Raw genomic sequence first — 10,920 nt, 5'->3', positions numbered from 1 at the left:
GCAGCCCACCACATCAGAGGAAGAACAGCAGCGTGCAGCCAGCCCCCATTCAAGGATCAGCAGCCACGTGAGCAGTCCGCCCCAGTTCAAGGAGTAGCAGCTGTGTGTGTAGCCGCCCCATCCAAGGAACAGCAGCCTCGTGATCAGCAAATCCTCTGTCTGAGGAACAGCAGCTGCAGCTGTGTGTGAAGCCTCCCCCCACCAGCCAGAGGAGCCACCACAGCAGTGAACAGCACCCACCACAGGAGCTCCTGCCAACTGAGGAGCAGCTGCTACAACAACCGCCAGAGGAGCAACCACAGCCCGAGGAGCCACTGCCACCCAAGGAGCAGCCCCTGAATGACTCAACATCTAGATATGGCGGTGAGATCAAACATGGGTAGACAAAGAAACCCCCAAAGGAAAGAAAAGGAGGACTCACCAGAAAAGCAGCTAAGTGAAACTGAGGCATGCAGCATGACAGAAAAAGAATTCAGATTAAGGGTCCTAGAATGCATAAACCGGATGGAGGAAAAAATCAACAGCTTATGCAAGAAGCAAGAAGAAACATATGAAAAATAAAAAAATTATGTAAGAACCAAGAAGAAATGAAGAGTGATATAGCTGCAATAAAAAACACCATTGAAAGTTTCAATAGTAGACTAGGAGAAGCAGAGGACCGAATTAGCGAATTAGAAGACAGGGAAACAAAACACACCCAAACTGAAGTGCAATTGGAGAAAAAATTAAAAGACAGGAGAGCCTAAGGGAGCTATGGGACAACATGAAATGAAACAAAATACGAATAATAGGGGTGCCAGAACAACAGAAAGAGGAACAAGACTTAGAAAGCCTATTTGAAGAAATAATATCAGAAAACTTCCCTGAGGTGGGGAAGAAAAAAGTCACACAAGCACAGAGAGTCCCAAACAAGGTGAACCCGAAAAGACCCACACCAAGACACATCATAATTACCATGGCAAATGTTCAGGACAAAGAGAGAATCTTAAAGGCTACAAGAGAGAGATGGAAAGTTACATACAAGGGATCTCCCATTAGATTATCAAATGATTTCTCAACAGAAACACATCAGGCCAGAAAAGAATGGACAGAAATTTACAAAGTGATGCAAAGCAAAGGATTGAATCCAAGAATAATCTGTCCAGCAAGGCTATCATTCAAAATTGAAGGGGAAATAAGAAGCTTCACAGACAAAAAAAAAGGCTAAGGGAGTTTATCACCACCAAGCCAGCAATGCAAGAAATGCTAAAGGGACTGGTGTAAAAAGAAGAAATAAAAAGCTCAGAAAGAAAACAGCCAGAAAAAATAGAAATGGCTACAAAAAAGTACCTTTCAATAATAACTTTAAACGTAAATGGACTAAATGCTCCAATCAAAAGACATCGAGTGGCTGAATGGATAAAAAAACATGACCCATACATTTGTTGTCTACAAGAGACCCACCTCAGAAGAAGGGACTCACACAGACTGAAAGTGAAGGGATGGAAAAATATCTTTCAGGCAAATGGAAATAAAAAAAAAAGCTGAGGTAGCAATACTTATATCAGACAAAATAGACCTCAAAGTGAAGGCCATAACAAGAGATAAGGGAGGCCACTTCATAATAGTAAAGGGATCAATACAACAAGAGGATATAACCCTGATAAACATATATGCACCCAATGCAGGAGCACCCAAATACATAAAAAAACTCGTGGAAGATATCAAGGGAGAGATCGACAACAATACAATCATAGTAGGGGACTTTAATACACCACTGACATCACTGGATAAATCCTCTAGACAAAAAATCAGCAAAGAAACAGCAATCCTAAATGACTCACTAGATCAGATGGACTTAATTGACATCTTCAGAACATTTCACCCCAAAGCCACAGAATATATGTTCTTCTCAAATGCTCATGGGACATATTAAAAAATAGACCTCATATTGGGTCACAAACAAAGTCTCCCCAAATTCAAGAAGATTGAAATCATACCAAGCATCTTCTCAGACCACAATGGCATAATATTAGAAATAAACTACAATAAAAACAACTCAAAACACTCAAACACTTGGAAGATGAATAGCATGTTATTAAATATTGATTGGTTTACCAATGAGATCAAAAAAGAAATTAAAAACATCCTGGAAACTAATGACAATGAAAATACAACAACCCAAAACCTATGGGACACAATGAAAGCAATCCTGAGAGGGAAGATTATAGCTCTACAGGCCTATCTCAACAAACAAGAAAACATGGTAGTAAATCATCTAAATCTACATCTCAAAGAATTAGAAAGAGAGCAACAAGAAAAGCCCAGAGTGAGCAGAAGGAAGGAGATAATAATGATTAGAGCAGAAATAAATGACATAGAGACCAAAAAAACAATACAGAAAATCATTGAAACTAAGAGCTGGTTCTTTGAAAGGATAAACAAGATTGATGAACCTTTTGCCAGGCTCACCAAGAAGCAAAGAGAGAGGACCCAAATAAACAAAATCAGAAATGATAGAGGCAAAATAACAACAGACCCCACAGAAATACAAATGATTGTTAAAAAATACTATGGACAACTCTACTCCAACAAACTAGACAACCTGGAGGAAATGGACATATTCCTAGAAAAATACAACATTCCAAACTCAATCAGGAAGAATCTAAAAATCTCAACAGGCCAATAACTATGGAAGAAATTGAAGCAGTTATAAAAAGCTTCCAGCAAACAAAAGCCCAGGACCAGATGGCTTCACAGGGGAGTTTTACCAAACATTTAAGGAAGAACTAAAAGCTATCCTCCTCAGACTACTACAAAAAATTCAAGAGGAAGGAACACTTCCAAGCTCATTCTATGAAGCCAGCATCACCCTAATACCGAAACCAGATAAAGAAAACACAATGAAAGAGAATTACAGGCCAATATCCCTCATGAACATAGATGCCAAAATCCTCAACAAAATCTTAGCAAATCGGATCCAGCAGTACATCAGAAAGATCATACACCATGACCAAGTAGGATTTATCCCAGGGATGCAAGGATGGTACAATATCCGCAAATCAATAAACGTGATACATCACGTAAACAAATTGAAAGAAAAAAACCACATGGTCATATCAATTGATGCAGAAAAAGTGTTTGACAAAATTCAACACCCATTTTTGATAAAACTCTCAGCAAGGTGGGAATAGAAGGATTATACCTCAACATAATAAAAGCCATATATGACAAACCCACAGCCAACATCATACTCAATGGACAAAAACCAACACCATTTCCCCAAAGAACAGAAACAAGACAGGGATGCCCACTCTCACCACTCCTGTTCGACATAGTACTGGAAGTATTAGCCTTTGCAATTAAACAAGAAGAAGAAATAAAAGGCATCCCAATTGGAAAGGAAGAACTAAAACTTTCCTTATTTGCAGATGACATATTATACATAAAAAACCCTAAAGATTCCATAAAAAAACTTAATAAATGAATTTGGCAATGTAGGAGGATATAAAATTAACGCCAAGAAATCTATGGCATTTCTATACACCAATAGTGAACTTATGGAAAGAGAGACTAAAAAAACAATTCCATTTACCATCGCACCAAAAAAATTAAGATACCTAGGAATAAACTTAACTCAACAGGTAAAAGACCTCTACTCAAAAAACTACAGGACATTGAAAAGAGAGATAGAGGAAGACATAAACAGATGGAAGAACATACCATGTTCATGGATTGGTAGAATCAACATCATTAAAATGTCCATACTACCCAAAGCAATCTATAAATTCAACGCACTTCCCATTAAAATACCAGTGGCATATTTCACAGACCTAGAACGAACTCTCCAAAAATTCATCTGGAATAAAAAAAGACCCCGAATAGCTGCAGCGATCCTGAGAAAGAAGAACAAAGTAGGTGGGATATCATTACCAGATATCAAGCTGTATTACAAAGCCACTGTTCTCAAAACTGCTTGGTACTGGCACAAGAACAGACATATAGATCAATGGAATAGAATAGAGAACCCAGAAATCATCCAAAACCAATATGCTCAATTAATATTTGACAAAGGAGGCAAAAACATACAATGGAGTCAAAATAGTCTCTTCAATAAATGGTGTTGGGAAAATTGGACAGATACATTCAAGAAAATGAAACTAGACCACCAACTTACACCATACACAAAAATAAACTCAAAATGGATAAAGGACTTAAATGTAAGACGGGAAACCATAAAAATACTAGAGGAATCCAAAGGCAACAAAATCTCAGACATATGCCGAAGCAATTTCTTCACTGATACAGCTCCTCGGGCATTGGAAACTAAAGAGAAAATAAACAAATTGAACTACATCAAAATAAAAAGCTTCCGCACAGCAAAAGAAACCATCAATAAAACAACAAGAAAGCCCACTGCATGGGAGAACATATTTGCCAATGTTATCACTGATAAGGGTTTAATCTCCAACATTTATAGGGAACTCATACAACTTAACAAAAGGAAGATAAACAATCCAATCAAAAAATGGGCAAAGGACATAAGTAGACACTTTTCAAAAGAGGACATTCAGAAAGCCAAGAGACATATGAAAACATATTCAAAGTCACTAATCATCTGAGAGATGCAAATCAAAACAACAATGAGGTACCATCTCACACCTGTCAGAATGGCTATCATCAACAAGTCAACAAACAACAAGTGCTGGAGAGGATGTGGAGAAAAAGGAACCCTCGTGCACTGCTGGTGGGAATGCAGACTGGTGCAGCCACTATGGAAGACAGTATGGAGTTTCCTCAAAAAACTAAAAATGGAACTCCCATTTGACCCTGTGATCCCACTTCTAGGAATATATCCCAAGAAACCAGAAACACCAATCAGAAAAGGATATATGCATCCCTATGTTCATAGCAGCACAATTCACCATAGCTAAGATCTGGAAACAGCCTAAGTGCCCATCAGCAAATGAATGGATTAGAAAACGGTGGTACATCTACACGATGGAATACTATGCTGCTGTAAAAAAGAAGGAATTCTTACCATTTGCAACGGCATGGATGGAACTGGAGAGCATTATGCTAAGTGAAATAAGCCAGTCAATGAAGGAAAAATACCACATGATCTCACTCATTTATGGATAATAAAGACCATTATAAACTTATGAACAAAAATAGATACAGAGGCAGAGCTGCCTCGAACAGACTGTCAAACTACAGCGGGAAGGCCCGGGAGGGTTGGGGGGCAGAAGAGGGGGGGGTAAGAGATCAACCGAAGGACTTGTATGCATGCATATAAGCATAACCAATGGTCATAAAACACTGGGGGGTAGGGGAGGCCAGGGGATTGTCAAGGGTGGGGAAAAAAAGGAGACATATGTGATACTCTTTGTAATACTTTAAGCAATAAAACAATAAAAAAAAAAAAGAAAAATTTTTCTCCTTTTTCAGGCTCACTGGGTACTCTTGCCTCCAGGTTCACAACTTTAATCTTCTTGCAAAGCTCCTCTATGACATGACATGGTGAAGGGACCCCCTCACTGAGCCTTTAGATCCCAAGGCCAACATTCTCACCCCTTTAATGCTCTGAAAAATGCCAATCTAAGAAATGTTGGCTGTTTATTTGTTATCATTGAAAAATTAAGGTTTCTAAGAGTGAAGAATTCTAATACATTTCAAAGAACAAAGAAAGAATATTAGAGTAGAAATACTTAGTGGAAGGTCTGAGGCGTGGTTATGCATTTTTGAGGGACATAGAAAGAAGGTTTGAAGGCTAATTTGAAAGTGTGAAATTTGTGAAGGTTGTGTATGTGATGAGAAGGGAAAGAGAAATGTTGAAAGAAAGAAAGAAGTTCTAAATTAACTATTTACAAGAATTGTAAAAGGGCCATTTTACTCTGAGCAAGAAAGTGAGGTTTCAGTCTCCAAGCCTGGCAGGACAAGGTTGCTGGATACTTCTTAAGCTAAACCAGAATATTCAGAAAAACAGCAAGGATTAAGGTTCAGTAAAAATAAGAAGTTAAGCCAGCACAGTGTCTTACTTCTTATCCAACCATCCAGGTCCCTGGCCTCCATTGCTCCTTTCCTTCCCTTTATCTTTTCCCTTGGATAACAGCCCATTCTAACATTCCCTCCCACTTTCACGAAATACAATCTCAATCACTCATCTGTCACCCCTTATTGGCAATGCCATGGTGACTACTCTCAACTTGGAGCATGGAACTGGGAAAGGTAATCTCATACCCTTTAGTCCACCTTTTCTCCTTACACCTTTCAGCTTGTCTCCATGATCAGGGATTTTTCTTCCTCTGTGGGGAAAACACATATATCTGTCTCCCCATCAGGTGGACAGGAACCTGTACTCTCGTCTATCTCTCACCCACAACATCATCCCCCACTTTGGCTTTCTGATGTCTCTTCAATCTGATAATGGCCCACTTTCATCTCTCAGATAACGCAGCTGGTCTCTCAAATGCTAAACATCAAATGGAGCCTCCACATCCCCTACCACGCTCAGTCTTTGGGTAAAATAGAAAAGGCCAATCATCTCTTAAAAACACATCTAACCAAGTTATCCTTGGAGCTTCATATGCCTTGGACTGAACTACTCCCCCTGGCACTAATGAGACTGAGGGTCATTGCCATGGCAACCACTACTTCTAAGCCCCTTCAAGATCATGTATGGGCGGCCTTTTGTCCCCCAAACCCCCTCCACAGGAGACTACTTCCCTGCTTTTGCCCATATGAGGGCACTCTTACAACAACACGCTGATAATCTTCTCCCCCATCCCTTTCCTACAACTTCTACTCATCTCTCAGTCCTTCCTGGGGACTTGGTCTATGTCAAGAAAAAAGGAAAGGCATCCTTAACACCCACATGAGGGGCCTTTCGCAGTCATACTATCTACCCCTATGGCAGCACAGGTACAAGGAATACACCACTGGTATCACCTCTCACACATTAAGCCATACAAACCTCTACACAAAACACTACCTTCCTACACTTCTACCCTCCCAGGACCTACCTCTTCTCAGGCTCACCAAATGCCTTCCCACCATCCCCGAAGAAGACTCAGCAGCACCATCCAGGACCTGATGACCCATCACTCCTCACAGGCTAAATTCTATTATTTCTTGCAGTGCATCCTGGAGGACTGGTCCTGGTGGTGACTGCGATCTGCTTCCCCAGAGACTTACACTCATGGATAGTAGACCTTACCCAGCAAGGGACCCTCCGAATTTTTACTCCAGAAGAAGCTCAGGTTTTCAAATTCCTTTTTATATGTCTCGTCTCCTCACCATAATTCTCCTACAGGCAGCTAACAATGAATGCACCAATGAAGGTTTTTGGTCTTTTCAGGTGAAACGGACTTAGGATGATGAGGGAGTCATCAATTCTACTGTCTGGGATGGGAAATCCTCTAGTACAGCGGTTCTCAACCTGTGGGTCGCAACCCCTTTGGGGGTTGCACGACCCTTTCACAGGGGTCACCTAAGACCATTGGAAAACACATACATAATTACATATTGTTTTTGTGATTAATCACTATGCTTTAATTATGTTCAATTTGTAACAATGAAAATACATCCTGCATATCAGATATTTACATTACGATTCATAACAGTAGCAAAATTAGTTATGAAGTAGCAATGAAAATAATTTTATGGTTGGGGGTCACCACAACATGAGAAACTGTATTAAAGGGTCGCGGCATTAGGGAGGTTGGGAACCACTGCTCTGGTATCACTCTCTATTTCGATGCCTGCACGGCCATGGCCCCGAGGTGGTCTAGCTGTGGTGGGTGGTATCAGGCCTATGCCACTGACCACAAATATCTATGTATGAAATACCGCCAGGAGGGGGATTGTGACAATGTAGGGGAGTTCTACTGTCCATATTGGCAGTGTTCTCACTACCACTCTGGTGCTTTACATAGTCCGCTAGTAAACCTCAGACCCCCTCGGACTGTGGCCCCCTTACGTGTAATCCTGTCAGCTTTACCATATCAAACCCAGCAGGCCCACTCTGGAACCAGACTCAGCCAGCAGGAATTAGAATAGATGCGAGAGGTAGGGACCCTGGGGGTATAATTGTCTTTATCAAAACCTATATTAATCCTCGACCTATCCCTTCCCCACTAAAGGACATTCTCTCTGGCCCCATGAACTCTGAGCCTACTCCTTTATCCACCCTCATCAACACAACCTTCCATCTACTCTCTAACATCAATCCCTCCTTCTCTACACCCTGTTGGATTTGTCTGTCACTGGCTTGAACTCTCATCATAGCCACTCCAATCCCAACCTATTGGACCACTAACTTAACTCTTACCTATACCAAACCTCAATGCACCCTATACATCATCTCTCTCTTTAATATGGAGAACACTACCTGTTTAACAAATACCTCTCAAACCACTACCTCAACTACTCCTACACCTTACTACTGTGCACAATCTATAAATTTACCCCCTCCCTTAGCCTGCGCTCCACTGGGTATTTTTCTCCTCTGTGGGACTACAGCCTACACCTGTGTCCCCCGGGACCTGTCACACTCGCTCTGCCTTTATGTCTTCCTAACCCCCAATCTTTCTATCAGAACAGAGGGAGAACTCGAATCCTCTCTTGGTCTTCTCAGGTCTCGCCACAAAAGGGCGGCCCTTGTTCCCCTCTTAGTGGGTACGGGAGTCCTCACTGTAGTAGGGACAGGCGTAGGAGGCATTTCCTCCTCTGTTCATTTCTACCACAAATTGTCTGTTGAATTTTCAGAAGATAACTCCATCATTAGCAATTCCCTTGAATCCCTTCAAAGGCAGGTGGACTCCTTAGTAGCAATAGCCCTACAGAACCGGCACGCTTTAGATCTCCCTACAGCAGAAAAAGGGGGTACCTGTGTCTTTCTTGGGGAAGAATGCTGCTACTTTGTTAATGAATCAGGAACTGTCAAAGATCACATTAAATCCCTCTGAGACAGGATTGACCAAAGATGACGTAACCAGCTAGAAGTGGGGTATGCCATTTTTGGCTCACTTGCCCCATGGCTCCTCCCATTCTTAGGCCCACTGGTATCTATTTTACTTTTACTCTTTGGCACCTGTCTCATGTGCTGTTTCACCAGTTTCTTACAGAACAGAATGTAAGCGTTCGTCAACCAGAAGGTGGGAGAGATCTATCTGGCCTTGTACACTGAACAGGGACATCTATATCACCAGAATCTTTGAGACCCCAGGTAAATGCCTCTGATAACACCCCCTCTCAGCAGGAAGCAGCTACGGAAGATGGACCTTCGCCCTCTGACCCTGTCCGGACTCTCAGATTTTTATTTTTTTATAATTACTACCAAGAGCCTGGAAATGATAGACTCACCTTTCCCTGGAATGTGATTACTAAGCCCACCCATCCCTGGAATGGCGATGACTTACTGTAAATGTGATATGGCCCCAACCCAGAAGGAACACCCTGTAAGGACATATACATTGACTAACCAACCAGCTCTCGCCAAGTACCCCAAGCCCTCGTGCCTTCCTCATTCTCCTTAAAAAGAGTGCTAACCACTGCACAGGCTGCTGCTCTCCCTTTGCAAGACAGCCCAGCAGGTCTTTCCTCTAATAAAGCCTGTGTCACCTGGTTTTCGTCCTCCGACTGATCTTTCAGTGTTAAACTAAAACAAACCAAAAGCACCTCTACCCATTTCTCAAACATAGTCTGAACATTTCTCTCCACTCCCTGCAGGTCACTGGGGGAAGGGATAGAACACAGAGGGAGAGGGGCGCATGTGCACAAAAGTGGGAGAGGGGATGCGGGGGGGGGGGGGGGGACTTGGCTGTCAGTCTAGCCTGGGGAACAATGGATTGGCTAGGAGGTGACCCCATCAGAAGCATGTGAAATCTTGGAAGAGTTAATTGGTTTGAAGAAGTTCCTGGTTAAAACCCCAGACAAAGAGTTCCCTCTCTCTTGTTCGTTCTTGTTCTCTTTTTCTCTCTTGCTCTGTGACCCGCACTCAGCCATGTGCTCTCGTTCTCTCTCCATAGCCACATGGCCTTAAGCAGCCCCATGGCCCATGCTGTGCTGATCCCACACACAATGGACCCAGCTGGGAACACAGCTAAGCTAGCCAGGAGCTGGACTGGACTTTAACATGGAACTAAAATTCTGGGCAGTGACCTTGATCCTAGCCCTGCTGAAGGCAAGACTGGACTTCTTCCATGGCAAGTTGGACAGAGATGGGACCTTGGAGGGCAACCCCTTAATTTTACATCATCAATAAAGCTCTCCATGAAACTCCATCCTCCTGGGAGAGCCTCAGGAAATTCTTTTCCTCGTGGCACCCCAAGAACCCCACTTCCACCAATAACAGTATCTTCTTATTCACCCCCTGGTCCCTGGTTAGAACTTACCAGTTGTATATTGTCTTGTCTTATAGAGAAAGGCTCCAATGGGTAGTGCTCCTTCCAATCTCCAGACCGCCTGAGGTTAGACAAAATCCAGAGAACAGAGAAGTGCAACTCTGCTCGTAGTGTTTTCTTCCCACCAGCAGGTCCCCGACTCAAGTTCCAGAGCAATATCCTGTAACAAGCAGCAGATGAGGCCCTCGCCTCCTCCTGACCAGGTCTGGGGCTGAGCTCTGGATCACGGTCTTACCTCTCAAGTCCTTCTCAGCCGAGGCTACAGAGTGAAGTCGGGCAGGATTTATATAGGATCCCCAGAAGCAGGGCATGTCTGTTCCTGACCCAGACGGAGAACAGTCTGAGCAAGTCTGATTTCATAAGTTCGTTCATGTGTAAGTGTTAGGTCGGAGAGAGCCCAGGATACATGCAGGCATGTGATGAGGCAATGGACTTCCCCTGGAATGCTTCTTCTCCCTTAATCCACATACCCCGATACTGACTTCTTTCTGAATATCCCCGCCCATCCCCTGCAGCAGAGAATTCCTTAGTTGAATGC

At 42.6% G+C, this 10,920-nt stretch overlaps 1 protein-coding gene across 1 annotated transcript in view; it reads right to left on the bottom strand.

Annotated features, from left to right (window-relative positions):
• Positions 1 to 10,660, bottom strand: part of LOC102432444 (gasdermin-C-like) — a 43,495-nt gene extending 32,835 nt beyond the window's left edge. The window contains exon 1 of the mRNA XM_023757754.1: positions 10,374 to 10,660. The gene's annotated coding sequence lies outside the window, so the exon portion shown is untranslated. The remainder of the gene's footprint in view (positions 1 to 10,373) is intronic.
• Between the last annotated feature and the right edge of the window lie 260 nt (positions 10,661 to 10,920).

This window comes from Myotis lucifugus, unplaced genomic scaffold, assembly GCF_000147115.1.
Source record: "Myotis lucifugus unplaced genomic scaffold, Myoluc2.0 scaffold_113, whole genome shotgun sequence".
NCBI classification, from domain to species: Eukaryota; Metazoa; Chordata; class Mammalia; order Chiroptera; family Vespertilionidae; genus Myotis; species Myotis lucifugus.
This window is presented reverse-complemented; position numbering and strand designations above follow the sequence as displayed.